At 38.7% G+C, this 24,186-nt stretch overlaps 1 long non-coding RNA gene across 4 annotated transcripts in view; it reads right to left on the bottom strand.

Annotated features, from left to right (window-relative positions):
* LOC138842731 (uncharacterized) overlaps positions 1–24,186 on the bottom strand; it is a 554,863-nt gene that overhangs the window by 197,599 nt on the left and 333,078 nt on the right. The gene's annotated exons all lie outside the window — the stretch shown is intronic.

A 24,186-nucleotide genomic window follows, 5' to 3' on the forward strand; every position in this document is an offset into this window, starting at 1 on the left:
ACCTGCCAATGCAGGGGACACAGGTTCAAGCCCTGGTCCAGGAAGATCCCACATGCTGCAGAACAACTAAGCCTGTGCACCACAACTACTGAGCCTGTGCTCTAGAGCCCGCAAGCCACAACTTTTGAGCCTGCTCGCCTAGAACCCATTCTGCACAACAAGAGAAGCCACCATAATGAGAAGCCCGTGCACCACAACGAAGAGTAGCTCCTGCTTGCTGCAACTAAAGAAAGCCCATGCACAGCAACAAAGACCCAACACAGCCAAAAATAAATAATAAATTAATTAATTTTAAAAATGGGCAGAAGAACTGAGTAGACATTTTTCCAAAGAGGAAATGCAGATGGTCAACAGGCACATGAAAAGATGTTCAACACTGCTAATGAATGGGGAAATGCAAATCAAAATCAAAATGGGATATCACCTCACACCTGTCAGAATGGCTATCATCAAAAAGACCACAACATCACTAATCATTAGAGAAATGCAAATCAAAACTACAATGAGATATCATCTCACGCCAGTCAGAATGGCCATCATCAAAAAATCTAGAAACAATAAATGCTGGAGAGGGTGTGGAGAAAAGGGAATCCTCTTGCACTGCTGGTGGGAATGTAAATTGGTACAGCCACTGTGGAGAACAGTATGGAGATTCCTTAAAAAACTACAAATAGAACTACCATATAACCCAGCAATCCCACCACTGGGCATATACCCTGAGAAAACCATAATTCAAAAAGAGTCATGTACCAAAATGTTCATTGCAGCTCTATTTACAATAGCCCAGAGATGGAAACAACCTAAGTGTCCATTATTGGATGAATGGATAAAGAAGATGTGGCACATATATACAATGGAATATTACTCAGCCATAAAAAGAAACGAAATTGAGCTATTTGTAATGAGGTGGATAGACCTAGAGTCTGTCATACAGTGTGAAGTAAGTCAGAAAGAGAGAGACAAATACCGTATGCTAACACATATATATGGAATTTAAGAAAAAAAAAATGTCATGAAGAACCTAGGGGTAAGACAGGAATAAAGACACAGACCTACTAGAGAATGGACTTGAGGATATGGGGAGGGGGAAGGGTAAGCTGTGACAAAGCGAGAGAGAGGCATGGACATATATACACTACCTAACATAAGGTAGATAGCTAGTGGGAAGCAGCCGCATAGCACAGGGAGATCAGCTCGGTGCTTTGTGACCACCTGGAGGGGTGGGATACAGAGGGTGGGAGGGAGGGAGACGCAAGAGGGAAGAGATATGGGAACATATGTATATATATAACTGATTCATTTCGTTGTAAAGCAGAAACTAACACACCATTGTAAAGTAATTATACTCCAATAAAGATGTTAAAAAAAAAAAAAAGACCACAAATGAAAAAGTTGGTGAGAATGTAGAGAAAGGGGATTCCTCCTACACTGTTGGTGGGAAGGCAAATTAGTGCAACCGCTGTGAAAAACAGTATGGAGCTTTCTCAAAAACACTCAAAATAGAGTTACCATATGACCCAGCAATTCCACTCCTGGGGATATATCCAAAAAACTCCAAAAGCTCTAACTCAATAAGACACCAGCATCCCAATGTCAATAACAACATTATTACAAAGCCAAGATATGGAAGCAACCTAAGGGTCCATCAACAGATGAATGGATAAAGAAAATGTGGAATATATAAACAATGGACTATTAGTCATAAAAAAAAAGAAATTTCGACATCTGCAGCAACATGGATGGACTTGGAGGGCATTATGCTAAGTGAAATAAGTCAGAAAAAGAAATACTATATGATATCACTTGTATGTGGAACTTAAAAATACAACAAACTATTGAATATAACAAAAAATAAGTAGACTTACAGATATAGAAGACAAACTAGTGGTTACTAGTGGGGAGAGGGAAGGGGGAAAAAGCAATATAGAGTACAAACTATTAGGTATAAAATAAGCTCCAAGGAATATATCTAATATTTTATAACAACAATAAATGGAGTATAACCTTTAAAAGTTGTGAATCACTATATTGTACAGCAACTCTACTTCAATGTTTTTTAAAAACTGCGTTTACGGAAAAAAATTTACTTAATTCCGCTGAACAAAAAAGTTCTTTTAATAAATTGAATTAAGAATAATGTGGTTGGGACTTCCCTGGTGGTCCAGTGGGTAACACTCCACACTCCCAATGCCGGGGGCCTGGGTTTGATCCCCGGTCGGGGAACTAGATCCCGCACGCATGTCACAACTAAGAGTTTGCATGCCTGAACTAAAGATCCTGCATGCCACAACTAAAGATCCCGCATGCTGCAACTAAGACCCAGCACAGCCATAAATAAATAAATAAATATTAAAGTACACCTATTAAAAAATAAAAGGAATAATGTGGTTACCATAGACCAAATGAAAGATTAAAGGGAAAGTATTACATTTTAATTTTTCTAAGAATTTGGATATTTGTACACAAGATTTAATCAAAGAAAATTTTCTAAATGTTTTATATTTGTTTTGATATCAAAGTAGCTATCACTACTAAAACAATATCTAAAGGATATAAATATTTCTTCAACTAAAGTAAGTAATAATCTAAATAATTGGTAGGCTGTATAAATTAGTTCCTATAAAACTCAGATGATACTTGGTGCACTTTATTGACTTCTGAGTACTTCTGTATATGACAATTACATCTATAAATCTAATACTATATAAGGAGTTTTAAAAAAATTTAGACAAGTTTCAAAGCTTGTTCATATCCAGTATTTTTCTATTTACTAATCGTATAATAATGTTATCTAAACACAATATGCCCTCCCTAATAATAGTTTCAGGAAATTGAAGGATTTTCATTAAAATAATACTAACCAGGAGATTTATCTAAATTTACATACCATGAACCTTACTATAAGTTCTTGGATCAAAGTAAAAATAAATATGAATACATAACTGCATGCATGTACACCATTTACATTTGTGTTCTATCTTTTTGTCTTCTCTGATTGTAAAACAATAGTTTCTTTTAAGATATAAAATAATATACATATAAAAAGATATAAAAAAATAAATAGTAAAATAATTTATTCAGGGCATTTGTATATATGCTCAATTTTTGCAGTTTTTTTAAATTAACATTAAAATATTTAAAATTATAAATTATATATATAATTTGTTTTATATATAGAAAAAGAAATAAAACTTGTTTATATATATACATATACAAAGAGAGAGAGGAATTCCCTGGTGGTCCAGTGGTTAGGACTCTGTGCTTCCACTGCAGGGGGCACAGGTTTGATCCCTGGTTGGGGAACTAAGATCCCGCAAGCCACACAGCCCAAAAAAAAGACATAAGACAAAGCTTATTAATAGAAATAAAGAGGCCATCTAACAATGATAAAGGGTAATTAGGAAAGCATAACTATTATCAATGTATATCTACTTAAAAAAATTGTAATGTGTTTTAAAAATTAAGCTGCATGAAAATTTTAAAAAATATAATTAGGCATTTGATTTGGCATAATAAGAAGTACATATATAACCCAATATGTTAAAATTAGCAAGATATCATACATGACAGAGAAGTCGAAAGGTGGTAACTAAAGGGGAAAGAGGAAAGACCATTTTAAAGGTTTCTTTCTGAAGAGACCAGAAAGGACATAACAAAATTAAACAGGTAAATCCAAACTTTAACAACATATGAACACTTTTGATTCCTAAAGCTGGTATAAATTTTCTATGATACTCCAAACTTACAATGTATCAACACCATTTAGATAATGACTTTTTTTATTATTTTTAAAATCTATCTATTTATTTTTGGCTGCATTGGGTCTTCACTACTGCGCACAGGCTTTCTCTAGTTGCGGTGAGTGGGGGCTACTCGTCGTTGTGGTGCGCGGGCTTCTCACTGCAGTGGCTTCTCTTGTTGTGGAGCACGGGCTCTAGGCATGCAGGCTGCAGCAGTTGTGTCACGTGGGCTCAGTAGTTGTGGCTCATGGGCTCTAGAGCGCAGGCTCAGTAGCTGTGGCGCACAGGCTTAGTTGCTCCACAGCATGTGGGGTCTTCCCAGCTCAGAGTTCGAACCCGTGTCCCTTGCATTGGCAGGCAGATTCTTAACCACTGTGCCACTAGGGAAGTCCCTCGACAGTGACTTTTAAATGTATGTAGAGTCCAATGATATTACTAATATTTTCTAATAATCTGTAGACGGTACATTAGGTCTATTCAATGAAGGCCAGTATATTTGTAACTGCATTCATAAAGCCACATCTTGAGTCATTTCCAGTGGACCAGACAGTAAATGACTAAAATCCCTCTTCACAGGTTTAAAGCATAAACCGCTTACTTATGTCTTCCATCTTTCTGAGTGCACTAGAAAATAACAAACATTTCCTAAGTCTCAGTAATCAGAAGCCTCTACCAAGCAAAAGCTTCCCACTGAAATACCAATATCGTACACCACGTAAACTTTTAAGAAATGAATGTAAAAAATATTTTTATAGTATTTCATAGGTTCAGCAAAGAAATTCTGAAAATAAATCATCTCAAACTTTGTTCAGAAACATTACTTAAGCATTCAGGTATTCTGCTCATACCACTTTTAAACATCTGTTATGTACAAAATGCTAACAAGAAAACCAGAAGGCTTTGTATTACTACCTAGGGGCAACCCACCTATGGGAAGCTAGGTATAAAGTGATATTTTAGTACTACGTGTAGATGTACTATAATAGTATAAAGAAGGACTCAAAAGTATTGCAGTCACAGAGACGAAATGCCTCACCACTTGGTCTAAATGAACTATGCAGTTATCTATGCCTAGAAGTTTAATCTGCCTGAAAATTCATCTGAAAGACATCACATAAGAGCTCCGCTGGGTACCACCACGATGACCAGGTGACAGGGTCCCCAGCCTCGAGTATGTGCGTTCTACTACCAGGAGGCATCGGCCCTGGACATTGAAGAACTTTTGTTTATGTTCTGCAGGCCTACAATTTACCCTGTAAAGAGTCACATTAGTAATTGCTCTCACAAATAAAGCTGAAGCCATCTACCTTGCAAACAACTTTTAAAAGTACAAACCATAATTTTAAAACTATTTAGAAAATAAATACGTCATCCCCCGTAAGTTAAACTTAATATCTGCCAGATAATAACATCAGATCACTCTCTTACCCCACTGCTAGACTCTTCCTCCTGGGTACTCTAATATAAATAAAAAAAAATACTTTGCTCTATTAGAAGGAAGAAACCCGACAAATGAAAAAGGCAGGATCAACCTTCGAACGATGGGCTTTTGTGTAATTACTGTTATTATCTTTATGACTCTTGTCAAAAAGTCTGACTCCATTTGATGTTTGACTTTTGACAGCTTCGAGCCCCACTGCCCCCCTTTGTTTTCTGACCCACTACAGGATAAGTTGGTAACAGAGTGGACTGTGCTCCCCTGGGGCTTGGTGGAAAGGTCAGACCACCCAAGTCCCAGAGTCTCTGCGAGAACCCTCGTCCCGCCCTGCCTCTAAAACGCTACACAACCCTTTCATGGCTTTCTCAAACCATTGTGGACCTGCTTGGAAACACTCTCTGCTTTCTAGAACCCCTCGTGAAATGAGGAATGAACCTTTTCATAAACTCTTGGTGTGTGTGGTATCACCAGTCTCCACATCCAGACCAAATTTTGGGTCGGGTGGCCCATTTTACCTCTGCAGGTGACCACATCCACTCTATATCCTGGATCTGAGCTCACTGCAGGTGACCACATCCACTCTATATCCTGGATCTGAGCTCATTTTCTCCATGGTTCCAATGAAAACATAATGCTTTCAATGTCAAAGTCACTGCTCACACATCCCAAATTATTTAGAATATATTTATAATTTAATGGCTGAGAAAATTAACAAATTTATACCAGGTAAACAGGAAAGAGGGAATTTAAAAAAACAACAAAGGGAGAAAGGGTTGAATTTAATTACATGTTGAGAAGTAAATATATGAGATTATACATATGAATATATCTTTATTTTACTCTCAAATTTCATTAATTGACTGTATAATTCTCAGGTAAAAATACTTCTCTTTCAAAATTTGATGCCATTAACCTACTGTCTGTAACTTCCACTACTGTTCTAAAGCAGGTGTCAGCAAACTTTTTTCAGTAAAGGGCCAGAGAGTAAACATTTTATGCTTTACAGGTCATAATTCCTCTGTCAAAGCTACTCAGTTCTGCAATTGTAGCACAAAAGTAGCCATAGACAATGTGCCCGTGGACCACAGTTTCCCACCCCCCTGCTCTAAGTCAGAAATCTGATGCCTTTCTGGTTCTGGATAATTTCTATAAAAAGTTGCATGCTTTTTGCAAACGTGAAGGATCTTATCTAGTTTTCTACAATATTATAATGAAGCACCCTGTTATGGATGTGTTTTCACAAGTCATCGTAGACTTTTGGTGACCCTTTTTAATCTAGAACCCATGTCGTTCAGTTCTGGAAATTCTTCTTGAATTATTCCTTTGATGACTTACTTTCTGCTATTTTCTCTTTCCTCTCCTCCTGGGACTCTTATTATTCACATACTGGAATCTCTTTTATAGTTTACATTTCTCTGCAATTTTATATTGCTATGCCTTTTGAGATTTATTGAAGATTTCCTCAACTTTATCTTTCAAGATGTCTAGTGGATTTTTAATATCTATTTCAACTGGATTTTTTAAAATTTATAATGCTAATTTTTTCTTCTTTAGCAAACTACAGGAAGATGTGTCCCAACATGAAGAGGAAATCAACCAAGAAAAATAATTTAATCCCTAAAACTTCTAAAAACAGTCAGGAAGTAAAAGTATAACAGTAACATGTGGTGGCCAATATCAAAAACGTGAGCTATGAAAATAATGGAAACTTACTGGAGAAGGCTGGGAGCAAGAGGCTTTATGAAGCTTATGGCAGTTTTTCATTACAAGCCTTGCAAAACTATTAGACTTTCAAAAATACGCTTCTGTAAAATTCTGACAAAATAACTAAATAAAAAAAGATGCTATTAGAACAAAAATCTCCTTTTTTAAAAATAGAAACTATGGAAGAAGAAAGAGTCCACAAATGGATCAACATATATATATGGTCAATTGAATTTTAACAAGATAATTCAAAGAGGAAGCAAAACCTTTCTGACGAATTATACTTACAGAACTAGATACGCATGTGGGGGAAAAATGAACTTGAACCATACCTCACACTGTACATAAATTTTTAACTTGAAAAGGATTCTAATTCTAAATGTAAAAGCTAAAATTATGTAACTGCTCCCCAAAATATGGAAGAAAATCTTTGTAATCTTGGAATAGGTAAAAATATCTTATACAGGACACATAAAACCACAAACTTACTTTGATGTAATAAAAAAAAACCCTAAAATTAAACAAAGAGTCTTGATAACATAAATAATCAAGTTAAACTAAGACCCCAAGAAGATTAAACTTAACTATGCCCTATGTACCAAGTGGCCTTATTTAAGATGAAGTAATGACTTCTTTTGTTCAAATTCAATAAAACAGTTATATCTGCACTTAACTTTTAACTTCTACATTCAAAACAATTTCAAGGAGGTACAAAACAATATGTTTTATGAAAAAAATGGACTTTTTTTTTTAGTTCATGGAATATGTGCTTAGTGGATAAATAGCATCATTGATTTCTGTTTTCTTTTTCTTTCTTTTCTTTGTTCTTTAAAATGCTTCTGAAAACCAGAATAATTTTTGGAGGGAGAAGATGACACTATGATTGTTACTTCCCTTCTCCACAAAGTTGATGAGGTAATTTGTGAAGAGACTATAAAACATACTAATTGCTTCTGATAGTTTGCAAACCTAGGCCTTTGTTGATGCCTCCACACAGCTGCTTTTAAAGTCATGAGACCGGATGAGGTGACCCACGGGGAACAGTTCCCCGAGGCCACTCAGTGTAAGTCGGGTACAGAAGGAAAGGACAGAAAAACAGAGCTGAGAAAGAGCACAGAGGGGAAGAAAAAACAGGAAAGTGTGATGTCACGGAAGTCCAGATGCAGAATCACTTTACAAAGGATAGAGTGGACAACTGACTTTAATCCCCTTGAGAATCTGAGTAAGTTCATGACTGAGACATGCCAAGATGTTGGTTTGTGGGTAGCCTTGACAACATGGAATTTCAACGAAGCCATGGAGGCTGAATCTTAGCTGGATATTGTTAAAAAAAGGAGAGTGCAGAGTAGAAGATAGTCATTGGGGAACAGAAAATTGGTTTTGCTAATAAGAAAAGCAGAGAAATAGGAAAAGAGTTGAGAAGGCTATGGGGTTGGAATTATTTTTTAAGATGAGTGGTCCTGAAGTATGTATCTGTATACTGATAAAACTGATCCAGTAGAGAATGAGAAGCTGGTGATGCGAGAAAGAGAAATTTTTCAGGATTAGCATATTTTGAGCACAGGTGAAGGTGTCACCCTTTGAAAGGAGAGAAGAAAAAGAGGACATGGGTGCACACGCAGATATACTAGTGCATGTCTAGTTAGAAGATAGGATAGAACCTACCTGATAGCTGCGTTTTCTCAGGACGGCAGGGGAAAATCTATCAGCTGGTCATAAAGGGGTGTGCTGGAAATGTGAGGAGAGAAGATGCAAACTGGTGATCTTTAGAGGGTAAGAAAGCAAGTTTACAGAGGAGATACAGTAGGATTGCCAGGTAGTATCAAGTGCCCATTTGAGATTTGAGATCAAGTTGAAACAAGTCAGCTTGCTGGTTCAGTGTTCTGTAACAATCCTCAAGTGCCTAGATACACAGCACTGTTGTCAGTAATTAATTAGGTTAATCCAGGGGTTTGGCTTTAAGAGAAATTTTGACAGAAGGCAAGAAAAGCAAGCTTGAAAAGTGTTTTTACAGGGGCATGAATATGTGATGGACATGGTCCCTAAGCTGAAAAAAGAAAAGAGGAATATAATGAAAGTACTGAAGATTAAGAAGGTGGAAGCATCAATGGACCCAGAGGTCTCAATTCATCAAATAATTGTTGAAGTGAAAATCCTGGGAAAAGTGAATGGGAATATACAGTGCGGGAGAGAACTGGGGGCTCAAATTTGGGGATTTAGAATGTGGGATTAGTTATACAATATGATTGTAAGAGTTAGTTGTTAAGATGGAAGAAAGATTATTATGGATGAAGGGGTCAGGAATATGAGAGGCCAAAGTGTTAAATGAATTATCCATATGAAGGAAACCATATGAAATTACCAAGGATGGTCGAAAAGAAGTCTGTGTGAAAGTCGTAGGAGTGGGAGTGGGCAGTGAAAGTGACAGGCTGGCTGTAGGTGCTGGGAACTGACAGCATACACTTCAAATTACCCGGCATTTTTTTAAAAGAAGAAAAGTGGAAAAGTAGTTTTGCAACAGTACTGAAGAGCTAAAAAGACGTTTATCTCAACACTAGGTCCTACAGAGCATGAAATATAACAAAACAATCATCTTTCACTCGAGATGGCTATTGGGGAAGGTGTGTCCTCAGAGGAAAAGTCACATTTCAGCTGGATTAAAAAAAAAGCTGAGAAACTCCGTTACAGGAGGTTTACTGATGTTATAAAACTTCAGATCCAGAGGGTATACCGGAGGCAGTGAAGAGCTGGAGGCTAGAAATACAAAGAGCATCATGGGGCTAAGTGTCTGGGTTATGACAGCACAACAAGAGGTAGGCACTTACTGTAGTGACTGGTGCTAAGAGCTCACGACATCCTCTAGGTGGATGACTCTCTAGGTGGATGGTGACATAGATCCTTCCTGACTTCCCTCCCCTTCACTAGAAGAACAACTAACAACTATTCAGGAACAAGTCAGCACTGAGAGAACCTAGAACACAGGGGAGGCTGAAGCACCCCCTGCACCACAGAGACCAAGAGAGACCACGTTAGAAGGTAAGAGAAGTGGCTACACACTGACCGCATGGCCACTCCCCCAGGCCAGGGCAGCACCAGGTGGACAGGTCTCCCCTGAGCCTCTGGTTCCTCCAGTAAGAAAAGAGAGCCCACGGGGAACACCCAGCCCCCCAGCACTGTGTTTCTCTTTGAGGGAGCCCCTGATCTGGCCTCACTCCATGGGGACTGCAGGGCAATCTCTGGGGCTCAACCACTGGGAGTCTGACTGATTGAGGAAGGGGAGGGGCTTGCAACCAGCACAGGGGTCTTGGCAGAGCGAGTTCACACATGCAGTGCCGAAGCGGTAGACTAACCAGCGGCTCTGCTCACCTGCAGAACCAAGTCGGGGGTGCACTCTGACCGGGAAACATGGCAGGGTGCAGATCCGCCTTACTCAGATCCTCATGTGAGGAGTTTTGACAGCCTGAGAGACTAGTTTGCCCACTCCCAGGCAAGAAGATGAGTCACACCCCACCCACGGTGGACAGTGTCTCCCAGCCGCATCTGACCAGAGGGGCTGGCGGGAGGCCTAGAAGCTGTGTAGCCCAGTAATGCTCCAGCCAAGAGACCAGCAGGCAGAGCTGATCACCCCTGGGGCAAAGCCAGTACTGGCCTGGAGGGCTCCTGTGCTACTCACAGCCAAGGCTAAGGGTACCTCCTGGCCCCTCCCAGCCGGACATTTTGTTTGGGAAAAACTGGGAGATGCCTGGAGCAGTCCCTCACTTTCCAGCACAGGCAGGGGAGCTGAGACAGAGCCCCACCTGCTATGGCTCCAGATCCATCAGACAAGAAGGGCTGGCTATAATACCTAGGAGCTATGAGGCCCAGCCATGCTCATGCCTAGAGAAGGGCAGGCAGATTCCACAGCTTGCAAAGCAAAGCTGGGGACCTGAACAACCAAGGAACTTGGGATGTGGGCCAGCTTGAATTAAGACAACAAACAAAGAGCTTTACTAGCTTTAAAGCTGCTTCTCCCACTGTGTCCAGGCAGGGAAACTAATCCATAAACCCACACAACGGCCCTGCTTACAGTGGGACCTGAACAGAGAGCACAGGCCCCATCTCCCCCATCTGCTGAGCAAAACCGGTGGCCTCACCTGACCAGGGAAATAAGTGCACACTCCTGCCTGGTTCAGGTCCCCCAAGCAACAAGCCATGCTGTTCTGGGTGCTGTCCTGGGTGCAGGGAAGCTAATTCAGAGCCCCACTACTACTGAATCAAGTACCCCGTCCCGACCATCTCATAAGCCTGACCAGAGGAACCAGGCAACCAGGAAGCCCATCCTATAGGCTCACTTGGGAACCAAGTGAGCAGTTCTATCCAACTGTTCTTAGTCAGGGCACATCCCACGTCCCCATCCTCAGAGCTTCAACAGTTGCCTCCTTATCCAAAAACAGACCATAGTAGCAGGCATCACCTGCCTAAGGACATTACCAACAGCCACCAACAGAAACCCAAAAGGAGCTGACAGGTGAAGGACTGTTTCTACCAAAGCAAACCTGCAAAGTCTGCAAGAGGAGGCTGATTACTCAAATGTGTAGATACCAACACAAGAGATCAAATATCACAAAAGAAAACAGGAAAATATGACACCACCAAAGGAAACTAATGAAGCTCTAATAACTAATCTTAAAGAAATGGAAATTTATGAACCGTGAGACAAATAATTCAGAACAATTACCTTAAAGAAGTTTAGTGAACAAGGACACACAGAAAACTAAATTAGGGAAACAATGCATGAACAAAACGAGAAGTCTGATAAAGCAATAGAAACCATCCAAAAACAAACAAACAGAAATCCTAGAGTTGAAAAATATAGTAACTGAACTGAAGAATTCAACAGAGAATTTCAAAAGCAGACTTGACCATGCAGAAGAAACAATCAGTTATCTGGAGGATAGAATATTAGAAATTATCCAGTTAGAGGAGCAAAAAGTAAAAAAGAATGAAAGCGTGAAAAAAGCCTATGAGATTTATGGGAAATGAAAATGAAAACAAAACTTGCATTGTAGGAATTCCAGAAGGAGAAGAGAAAGAGAAAGGGACAGAAAGCATATTTAAAGTATTAATGGCTGAAAACTTCCTAAACCTGGGTAGAGAAATGGACATCCAGATCTATGAGGCCCAAAGGACCCCAAAAATATCAAACTTAGATAGGGCTACACCAAGACAAATTATAATTAAATTGTCAAAGTCAAAGACAAAAAAAAGAATTTTAAAAGCATCAAGAAAAAAGAGATAAGTTACTTAAAAGGGAACCCCCATAAGCCTATGGGCAGATTTTTCAACAGAAACATTTCAGTCCAGGAGAGAATGGGAAGACATTTCAAAATATTGAAAGAAAAACTGTGAACCAGTTTCAGTTATAGCTTTGCTATACCAGCAAAGCTGTCCTTCACGAATGAAAAAGAGATAAAGACTTTCATAAACAAATAAAAGTAGATGGAGTTCATCACCACTAGACCTGCCTTACAAGAAAGTCCTTTGATTGAAAGTAAAAGGATGCTAATTAACATCATACAAATATAAAAATGTAGTTTAAACTCAGTGATAATGGTAAAATAATTGGCAAAGTTAAATTCAGTAATCTGGTAATGGTCATGCTTAAGTCACTTACAACTCCAGTTTAAAAGTTTCAAAATGAATGTAGTAAAAAAAAAAAAAAAAACCTCACAACTATAATAATCTATTATTAGTTACACAACATAATAAATATGTCAATTGTAAGAGCAGTAACCTAAAATGTGAGGAGGAGGAGAAGTAAAAGTGTAAAGGTTAGGAATTCTATTGAAGTTAGGTTGTTAGCTTAAAATAAGGTGTTAGAATTTTAAGATATTTTATTTAAGCCTTTTGGTAACCACAAGGGAAAACAAGTAGCAATTCACAGAAGAACATGAAAAAGAAGTCAAAGCATACTGATATCAAAAGACAACAAAATACACACATAAAAAAAACTAGCAGGACAGGAAATAAAGAACAATGAACCTACAAAACGATGATAAAACAAATAACAAAATGGCAATAGTAAATTCTTACCTATCAATAATTACTTTAAACAATACAGAATGGCTGAATGGATAAAAAAATTTAAAAACAGGATCCAGTGATTATGGTACTTACAAAAGACTCACTTTAGCCTTAAAGACATGCATACACTGAGAGTGAAGGGATGGTAGAAGTCATTTCAAGCAAGTGGTAACCAATAAAAAAGCAGCGGTAGCAATACTTATGTCAAACAAAATAGACTTTAAACTCAAAATGAGAAAAAGACACAAAGAAGGTCATTACATAGTAATAAAGGGATAAACCCGTCAAGAAGATATAACAATTGTAAATACGTGCCCAACACTGGAGTACCTGAATATATACAACAAAAATTAACGGAGCTAAAAGGGGAAATACACAGTAATATTTGGGAACTTTAATACTTTATTCTCAAGTATGGATAGATTATCCAGAGAATCAGTAAGAAAAAGCAGATTTGCACAACACTAAAAGCCACATGGACTAACAGAACATTCTACCCAATGACAGAACATAAATGGAACATTTTCTAGGACTGACCATATGTAAAGCCATAGAATAAGTCCTGGAAAATTCAAGAAGATTGAAATCATACCACATATCCTTTCTGACAACAATGGCATGAAACTACAAATCAATAACAAGAGGAACACTGGAAAATTCATGAACACGTGGAAATTAACACTCTCCTAAACAACCAATGAATCAAAGAATAAATTAAAGGGGAAATTTAAAAGTTTCTTTAGACAAATGAAAATAAAAGCACAACATTCCACAATTTATGGGATGCAGCAAAAGCAGTTTTAAGAGGGAAGTTCATAGAAATAAATGTCTACATTAAGAAGCAAGAAAGATCCTGGATAAATAACCTAACTCTATGCTTTAAGGAACTGGAAAAAGAAGAAAAACTGAGCCCAAATCAGGAGAAAAAGGAAATAAAAATTAGAGCAGAAATAAATAAAACAGAGAACATAAAAATTATAGAAAAGCTTAATCAAACTAAGAGTTGGTTCTTTGAAATGATAAAATTGACAAACCTTTAACTAGACTAATCAAGGAAAAAAGAGAAATAACAAAAATCAACAAAATAATAAATTTATAAAGGAGACATTACAACTCTTACCACAGAAATTCACAAGATTATAGAGGCTATGATGAACAACTATATGCCAGCAAACTGGACAGCCTAGAAGAAATGGAAAAATTCTTAGAAACATACAGTTTACCAAGACTGAAACAGGAAGAAATAGGAAATCTGAATAGACCAATTACTAGAAAGAAGATTGAAAAAGTAATAATAAAAAATCTCTCAACAAAGAAAAGCCTAGGCTCTTATGGAGAATTTTACCAGACATTTAAAGAAGAATTAACACCAATCCTTCCCAGACTCTTCCAATAAATTGAAAAGAAGTAAACAGTCCCAAACTCATTTTACAAAGCCAGAATTATCCTTATACCAAAGCCAGAAAAGAAAACCACTAGAAAAGAAAACTACAGGCCAATATATCTGATGAATATAGGTGCAAAAATTCTTAATAAAATACTAGCAAACCAAATATAGCAGCACGTTAAAAGGATTATTCATCATGATCAAGTGGGATTTATCCCTGGGATGTAAGGATGGTTCAGCATAAGCAAATCAATGAATATGACATATCACCTTACCAGAATGAAAGAAATGAATAATACGAGCATCTCAACATACAGAAAAAGCATTTGACAAAATTCAACATTCATCATGATAAAAACTCTTAACAAATTAGGGAAAGAAAGAACATACCTCAACATAATAAAGGCTGTGTATGACAAACCCACAACATCATACTCAATGGTGAAAGGTTGAAAACTTCTCCTCTAAGATCAGGAACAAGACAAAGATGTCCAGTTCCAGCACTCCTATTCAACCAAATACTGGAAGTTCTAACTAGAGCAATCAGGCAAGTAAAGAAATAAAAGGTATCAAAAATGGGCATTAAGAAGTTAAATTATCTATATTTGTGCATCACATGATTTTATATATAGAAAATCCTAAACAATCAACCAAAGGCTATTAGATCTGATCAACAAATTCAGGAAGGTTGCAGGATACAAAATTAACACACAAAAGTCAGTGGCAAAAATTTTTCTGAGAAAGAAATAAATCCCATTTAGAATAGCATCAAATAAAATAAAGTACTTAGGAATAAGTTTAACCAAGGAGGTGAAAGATATTTACTCTGAAAACTACAAAAAAAAGAAAATTGATGCAAATAAATGGAAAGATATCTCATGTCCATGGATTAGAATAAATAATATTGTAAAAATGTCAATACTACCAAAAGCCATCTATGGGTTTAATGCAATCTTTATCAAGATTCCAAAGGCATTTTTTTTTAACAGAAGTAGAAAAAACCCACCTAAAATTTATATGGAACCACAGAAGACCCCCAGTGGCCAAAGAAATCATCAGAATGAACAAAGCAGGAGGCAACACACTTCCTGATTTCACATTATACTACAGAGCTATAATAATCAAAACAGTACAGTGTTGTCATAAAAACAGACAACAGACCAGTAGAACAGAATCAAGAGTCCAGAAATAAACCCAAGCGCCTACGTCAATTCATATTTGATAAGGGATCCAAGAATATTCAATGGAGAAAAGACAGACTCTTCAATAAATGGTGCTGGGATAACCGGATATGCACATGGAAAAGAATGAAATTGGACTCCTATCTTACACCACTCACAAAAATTAACTCAGAATGGATTCAAGTTTTAAATGTAAGACCTAAAACCATGAAACTCCTAGAAGAAAACAGAAATAAAGTTCCTCAACTTGGGTCTTGGTAATGATTTTTTGGATACAACACCTAAAGCATAAGCAACAAAATAAAAAATAAACCAGTGGGATTACATCAAACTAAAAAGCTTCTATACAGCAAGAGAAACAATCAACAAAGTGAAAAGACAACCTACAGAATAGGAAAAATATTTGTAAACCATATATTTGATAAGGGGTTAATATCCAAAATATATAAAGAATGTATACAGCTCAATAGAAAAATAACAAAGAACCCAATTAAAAAAGGGTCAAGGGATCTGAATGGACACATTCACATCAAGAATCCTCTCTATTTACAGTCCTGTGCCCTCCATTTCTCTTTTTATTTCATTTACTGCTTTTGAACCTGCATGTAAAACACATCTAGTTTTTCTCCACAATTAAATATTTTCCAAAAATGCTATTTCCCATGTAGAAGAAAAACACGTTAGCACAATCCTCTCATGAATTTATATACTTCCCAATTAAGAGGAGAGATAAATCATTATCCTAGCCCAGAAAGTAATTTCCTATAAAATGAGAATAGAGAAAAGGTTAGCAAGTTGCACGAGCTAGTCTAGGACTGAGTAATAGGTTCAAATTTCCCAACAACAAATAAATTGAAACTGTGGCCCCTAATCATTCACAATCCACCTAGGCCAAAATAATGGATGCAAAAAAGATAATGCAATGGCTCATACGTAAAAATTATTAACCTTACACCTGTCTGAGTTTATGTTCTCAGCATAAACGAACAGGGGAGGGACGGGAAGCAGGTAATACAGAAGAAGAAGGGGGAAACGGAATCATGATACAGGGATGCTCAAATCTAAAGTGAGACAGCAAAAGTCTATTCTTTTTCAGCAGAGAACTTTACATTGTACTTTTCAGTAGCATGCAGATGAACTCTTTGTATATTCCTATGATAACTGTTTCAGAGATGATGCTATTCCCGCAATACTGTAGACCCATATTCCTTGGGGTCCTAGGGTTCCCCCAGAAGCAAATCAGGAAGGATTATTAATTATAATTCCTTTCAGAGAAGAAAATTCCATGAATAGTTCCTAGATTCTTTTTCCATGGATTTTGAACTGAAGTCCTGATTTCTAAACTCTTGATCTTCCAATGCTAATTGAGAGGAAGAGCGAGAGAGAGAAATACGACTGGGCTAAGGAATTCCATCACTCCACTATAAGATTTGGGCTAAGCCGTCTAGGTGGTGTCCCCACATTCACCCCATCTCCTGGCCTTGGATCAAGGCAGACGTAAGCAGCTTTTCACCATGGCTGCTAAGGGACCTCCTTCTGTCTGTCTCCCTTGGGTCTTTCTCCTCCCAAAGTTACTTCTCTGACAGCGAGAAGAGGTAAACCCATGGGACACTACCAAGAAGCAGCAGCTCAGTGATCTGGACATGGTCTTTGAGGCTTCAGGATACAGCCAACAGGCACCTCTGAAGACTAACTCAACCTCATTCAGCCAATGTGGGCCCATTCCTAGAAACAAAGCCCTGGCAGTTTTTGCCTTCTCTTGAAAACTGGCGAGTCCACATGTAAAAATGGCAGCATCAAATGAGAATTTTGATAGTTAGTCAGATTGCCAGTGGGTTTCTCCACCAAGAATCAGGGAGTTTTTTTCCCCCATCATCCATCCATCCATCCAATAACACCATAGATAATGTACTACATGCCGTAGCTTCTCTCCTGTGACAAGTCCCGAGGAACAATGAGAGGCAGGGTGGCAGAGGAGGGGAATGATCATATCTGCACATCCTGGATGCCCTGTGGAGAACAAGGTGGAGATGGGGCAGACCTGAGTCAGGAAGATCTGTTAAGGGACTTTTTCATAGTCCTGTTAAGACAGGCGGTGATTTGGATTAGGCTGAAGGTAAAGATGGAGAGAAGTGGCTGGATTGAGAGATTTATCTGGGGGATAAAACTGATCGACCTTGACTATGAGTTAGAAATACAGACCACAGTGAGTAATGGCATCATATCCTAGCTTGTCACCCATTATACAAACAATACGTACATGTGTATTACATGCTGGGCATCATTCTAGGTGTTGGGATACAACGGAAACATTTATAAAAAACCACCTTGCCATCATGGAGTTTGCGACAGTATGCTTTCCTGAACAAGGCAGCACCAGAGCAATTGTTTGGAGACTGTTTAGAGAACCAAAGGAGAAAACTTTGCCGCAATTTCAGGATGTGAGGGGCAAACAAATGCCTGTAAATTGCAACCTCAGAAACTGGATGGATATAAAAGGTTCATTTTTATCTTAAGTGCAATATAAGTAAAATAACAGGACTAGCATAGAGACGAACGACAGTGACATTCAGTCTCAATGCAAGGGACCGATGCGGTCAGCCAGCTACTGCACGAGGACACGTAGATCAGTGTTAAAAAAAAAAAAGCCAAAAACTCATTACATACATACATATTACATATATATATAAAATCTCCTAATTTAGTATTTTGATGTCAGCAATCAATTAATTAGCAGTAAACATTTTAAAGACAAGATATGGTCCAACACTGTTCAAGCCAAACAAACATCTACTAGTGAACATCAGGCACGTGGGCACCCTGATATCCAAAGCCTGCCTAGAAACCCTAGTAGGGGTCAGATGTTTCCAGTGGTAGAAGAACAGGAATCATCATATACCAAGTGGTGAAGGAGAATAGGAAAAAGTCAGCATGTTCTTATCCAGTAGAATAGTTCTATGCTGGGAGAATGCTTCGGAGAATTCCCAAGACTCAGCCCCCATTCAGGGACCAATGGACCACCTTGCTTGGAGGTATGAGAAGATGCTAATTAATTATAATAACTGTATTTTGGAAAACTGTGAACATGATTTTCATGTCTTTGAGGTATACGACTTCTTTGTACATTCTGGGAGTATCTTTCTCTACTCTTCCAAGGTGGGTTTTCTTTATCATTGTAAGCATTAAAGACAGACTAAAAGAAGTTGTATCCAGTTTTGCTGGCCAAACACCACTTAAAAAGTAGGCAAAGGATTTGAATAGACAGTCCACCAACGAAGACATGCTAATGGCTAATAAGCTTATGACATGATGTTCAACATCATTTGGCATTAGGGAAACGCAACTTAAAACCACAAAACAGCATATCACAGCCACGAGAACGGCTATCATAAAATAAAATTTTTTTTAAAAAACAGACAAGAATAAATGTTTCCAGGAATGTGGAGGAACTGGAACCCTCATACATTTCTAGTACAAACATAAAATGGTATGACCACTGTTAGGACTGAACTGTGTCTCCTCGAAATTCACATATTAAAGCCCTAAATCACAGGACCTCAGAATCTAACTGTCTTTACAGACAGGGCCTTTAAAGAGATGATCAAGTTAAAATGAGGCTGTTAGGATGGGCCTGAATCCAGTAGGACTCATGTCCTTATGAGAAGAGGAAACTGGGACACATGGAGAAGATGCAGAGTTAGGGTACAGGAGAGGGTGGCCAAGTGCAGGCCGAGAGGAGAGCCCTCAGAGGAGAACGGTTCCAGCAGTACCTTGAGCCCGCACTGCCAGCCTCTACAACAGAGAGAAAACATATTTCTGTTGTTTGAGCCACCCAGTTCATGGTACTTCGCTATGGGGCCCTACCAAACTACTACAGCCACTGTGGAAAACAATTCGAAAGCTACTCAGTTGATAAAAATAATTACCATGTGACCCAGGAATTCTCTTCCTGGGTATCTAGTCAAGACGACTGAAAGCATATATCCACTAAAAGACTTGCACACAAAAGTTTTAGCAGCATTATTTATTAATAACGCCAAATTGGAAACAACCTAAATATTCATCAACTAAAAAATGGATAGAATAGTATGGTATATTCTTACAACTGTTGAATACTATTTGGCAATATTACTTGGCAATAGATAGGAATGAAGAACTGATACAAGCTAAGACACAGAAATAAAGCATTATACTCAGTAAAAGAAGCCAGACACAGAGACCGTGTACCGTATGGTTCAGTTTACATGAAATGTCCAAAAACGGCCAATCTATGGAGACAGAAATCAGATTACTGGTTGCCTGGAGTGAAGGGGAAAGACGATTACAATTTAATAGTAAGTGGGCATAAGCAATCTTATTAGGATGATGGAAATAATCCAGAACTGATTTATAGTGATGGTTCAACAAGTTGGTCAGTTTACCAAAAATATCATTGAATTGCACTTGGGATGGGTGGTGACTTTTCTTTGTCACCAGTAAAAGTATAAAGCATTAAAACTCAATAAATTTATTTTAAAAGTTATAAAATTATGCCTTAATGAAGTTATTTTTTTAAAGTGCCTTGATACAGTTTTTTTTTTTAAATATTGTTTCCAGAATGAAAAGAGAGGCAGACAGGTTGCAGGGAACAAAAATAAAGACCAATCTTGTGAGAATTCCAAATGAGAAGAGAAGAAAAATTAGTCAGTAGCTTAGTGGGGAATGAATTGAGGAAAAATTTAATGTGATTCCTTTGAGACTAAAGAGTAGCAATAAGAAGAATAAAGTCCCCAAATAAGTGAAAGATACAGTTTATGACACTGTACACAGTGTCATAAACTGTGTACAGTGTCGTAAACTGTGTACAGAAAGAGCCACTTTCCTCTGTGTAACTCCTGAAGAACCAAAACTTCAGAGAGAGATTTCTGAGTGGTATTTGGCCACCAGAACTGGACACACCTCTCCTAATCCCTCTGTGCAATACCTGTAAAGGTGAAGAAAAACATGAAAGTCTCTCTACTAAAAGCTAGCACTTGCAGTCCAGCTACTGTCAAATGTGTAAGAAACTCTGTCAACTGAAAAAAAGCACAACCTAGAAGTTGAGAATTATGTTTTATTTGGCAGTCAAAACTGAGGACTTCAGCCCGGGAAACAGCATCTCAGACAGCTCTGAAGGACTGCTCCGAAGAGGTAAGGCGGGGAGCGAGGACACACAGGAGTTTTTGCAACAAACACCAGGTAGTCGGAACGTCAAAAGATTGCTGTTCATTCAAGAAAACCAGACATCTCAAGTTAATGAATTTAGCACTTTTCTAATACGTATGAAGATGCAAGAGTCTGGGCTCACTGAAATCATTCCTTTGATCTGCACCTCAGCTATCTATGGCCAGTGTCCTGTTTTTCTCCATCCTGAATCCCCTCAGATTGCACAGTTCGGGGGGTATAGTGGCTGCAACATCCATCGTTTACTAATATGGCAGGTGGCATTTTTCATCCATATCTGAAGGAGGAATAAATCACAAATCATTCCATGGCCTGTAATCAGCTCCCTCTAATGTCTTACATCCAGGGCCCCATGGCAGAGTTGTTAATTTTCCCCCAACATCTCTTTATTCTGAAATAGAAGTGTTAGCTAGTCATGGTGACTCAAAATAAAGTTCGCATCTCCCAATATCGTTTGCAGCTCGAAGTGGCCATGAGGCTAACTCCTGGCCACTGAAACATAAGAGGATGTGCCTTAAGTAGTTCCTAAGACCCTTCCTTAAAAGGAGTCTGGTGCATGTCCACCCCTTTCTTCTTCTTCCCTTTCTCCAGCCTTCTCCTTTAGAGGCAAGTGCTACCATCTTAGACCAGGAGGAAAATGTGACATCATAGAAACGGTGGGACATGGCATCATGGAGTGGCCCTTGTTCACACAGCCCTGGACTTTTGCACAAGAGAAGGAGTTTCCATTCTTGGTTAAATTAAATCAAAACCCACTTCTCTAGGTTCTGTAACCAAGCTCATTGTACTGTGGAGTAGGCTCCGGCAGAGGGACGCAGAGAGCCCACTGGGTCTTGCCAATTAAAAGTCAGTCAGAAAGGATCTTGCTGTGATTTAAGTCATAGAGTGTTCTGCCTATGTTTTCCTCTAAGAGTTTGATAGTGTCTGGCCTTACATTTAGGTCTTTAATCCATTTTGAGTTTATTTTTGTGTATGGTGTTAGGGAGTGTTCTAATTTCATTCTTTTACATGTAGCTGTCCAGTTTTCCCAGCACCATGCAAGACGGAAATAAAGACACAGACCTACTAGAGAATGGACCTGAGGACACGGGGAGGGGGAAGGGTAAGCTGTGACAAAGTGAGAGAGTGGCATGGACATATATACACTACCAAACGTAAAATAGATAGCTAGTGGGAAGCAGCCGCATAGCACAGGGAGATCAGCTCGGTGCTTTGTGACTACCTGGAGGGGTGGGATAGGGAGGGTGAGAGGGAGGGAGACGCAAGAGGGAAGAGATATGGGAACACATGTATATGTATAACTGATTCACTTTGTTATACAGCAGAAGCTAACACACCATTGTAAAGCAATTATACTCCAATAAAGATATTTTAAAAAAAGGAAAGTCAGTCAGTCTTCTTCAAAGTAACTTAAAAGAGACTTGAAGTTCTCTTTAGGGTCAATGCTCAGTCGTCCATGGCACCTTCCCCACCCTGCTTCATTCTCCCAAGATGTCATCTGATTCTCCCAAAGCAAGCAGTTATCTTCATAGTCGTGGCCAGAGGAGCCTCTGTTCTATGTGCTGTCTTCTGGGCCTTCACTGTCCCCTGGTCAAGGTGCTCTCCGGACATCAAGCTCTGTGTTCCCTGGGGCCACATCAGTGGTCTCCCCCCGATCCCGAGGTGTCTGCCCACCGAGCTGTCTGGTTGAGGGTGGACACTGGCATTGCACAACTCTGTGTTCTCCCAGTCCGGACCCTAGGACTCTGCCGGTCCACCAGGACTCTGACCTCTTCTGCTCCCTGTGAGCCTTCCTGGATTTCCTGCCCTCTCTCCATAGGCTGCAGGAACTGAGCTACAATCACTTATCTGTGTACTTCCTCTATCCTCTGACACTGTTACTGTTTCTTTTGCCCTGAATGTAAAGGAAAGCTCTTTAGCCTGATTCCAGCACAACTCTTGATCTATTTAGGGAGAAATTCTACCTTTTCTCTCTTTACAAAGTCCGACTCCTTGGGAGAGTGCGATCTCCCAAAAACAGCACTGAGATTTCGAGCTGATGGATGGCTTCTCACAACCTCTCTGTTCCAGATGGTGTATGCCCTCTCCTTCCCTAGAGGGTAATAAGCCTTCTCGGTGGTCTAATAATTTCACACTGTTATTTACAGTAGCATCACGTGCCAACAGAAACACGTCTACATAGAAATAAAGGAAGGAGAATCAGATCTTGGAAAATACCAACTCTAGTTGTTTGCAATACTGTAGACAACTCTCCTCGGAAGCTACCTGAATGGTGCTCAGAATCTCGGGTGCATTTTTAATTCATTTGCTCCTTCACTTGGCATTTGTAATCGTGGACGTTTTATCACAGGCTCTAAGCTTGGTACTAAATAAAGAAAAAAGTTCTCTGACAGCTGCACAAGGAGCTGAATTAGGAACCTCTTTAAGTTTACTTGGAAACGCATAACTGACGGAGAAGCATGTGAAGCAAATAGCCCCCCCTTAACAGCCTAGCAACATTTTCAAAGTTGCTGACTGTCACATTTGTTTCATATCATTTGGAAGACTTCATTTTTGAGCTCCTTTTTATCTTAATCCAGGGCCACGTTTCAGTTTAATAATTCATTAGCAGATCTTTGCAACTTATTGCCTGCTGAGTTTACTGAAGATTGATTAGTAATTTTATCGTTTCTAAGTTTTCTGTATATATTTTCCTAAGTGTCATCTCCTGCTGATTCTAATACTTTCTTGTTTGACTTTTGTTTTTCTTTTTCTGCTTTGCCACTGTGCATTGATCAATCATTCCCATCCCCCAGGGTATGCATCACTGAAACCTGAGATTCTATGGTCACTTTATCTATTTTTAAAAAACTTTACTGAAGTATAGTTGACTTACGATGCTGTGCTCATTTCTGCTGTACAGCAAAGTGATTTAGTTACACATATATTCTTTTACAGATGCTTTTCCATTATGGTTTATCACAGGATGTTGAATAGAGTTCCCTGTGCTCTACAGCAGGACCTTGTTGTTTATCCATCCTGTATATACTAGTTTGCATCTGCTAATCCCACACTTCCATTCCACCCCTCCCCACACACCCTCGGCAACCACAACTTTGTTCCCTATGTCTGTGAGTCTGTTTGTTTCATAGATATGTTCGTTTGTGTCTTACTTTAGATTTCTGTGGTCATTTTACATCGTACAGACCTGCTTCAATGGCATATCCATGTTTCAGAGAAGCTTTATTCTGCCTTTTGCCCAATAACCACCATTCCAAATCAGTTGTGCACTCAGTTACATGAGGCATAATTGGGCAAAACATGGGCATTGGAGCAAGACCCAGCTAGAATTTGAAGTTTGCCTCTATTACTTTCTATCTGGACTGTAAACCAGTTATTTTTTTTACTTAACTTCCCTACACTTCAATTTATTCATCTGCAAAGTTGTAATGACTTCCTAGTGTTGCTATGAGGAATAGATGAAGATATATA

The sequence above is a fragment of the Globicephala melas genome, chromosome 6, assembly GCF_963455315.2.
Source record: "Globicephala melas chromosome 6, mGloMel1.2, whole genome shotgun sequence".
NCBI lineage: Eukaryota > Metazoa > Chordata > Mammalia > Artiodactyla > Delphinidae > Globicephala > Globicephala melas.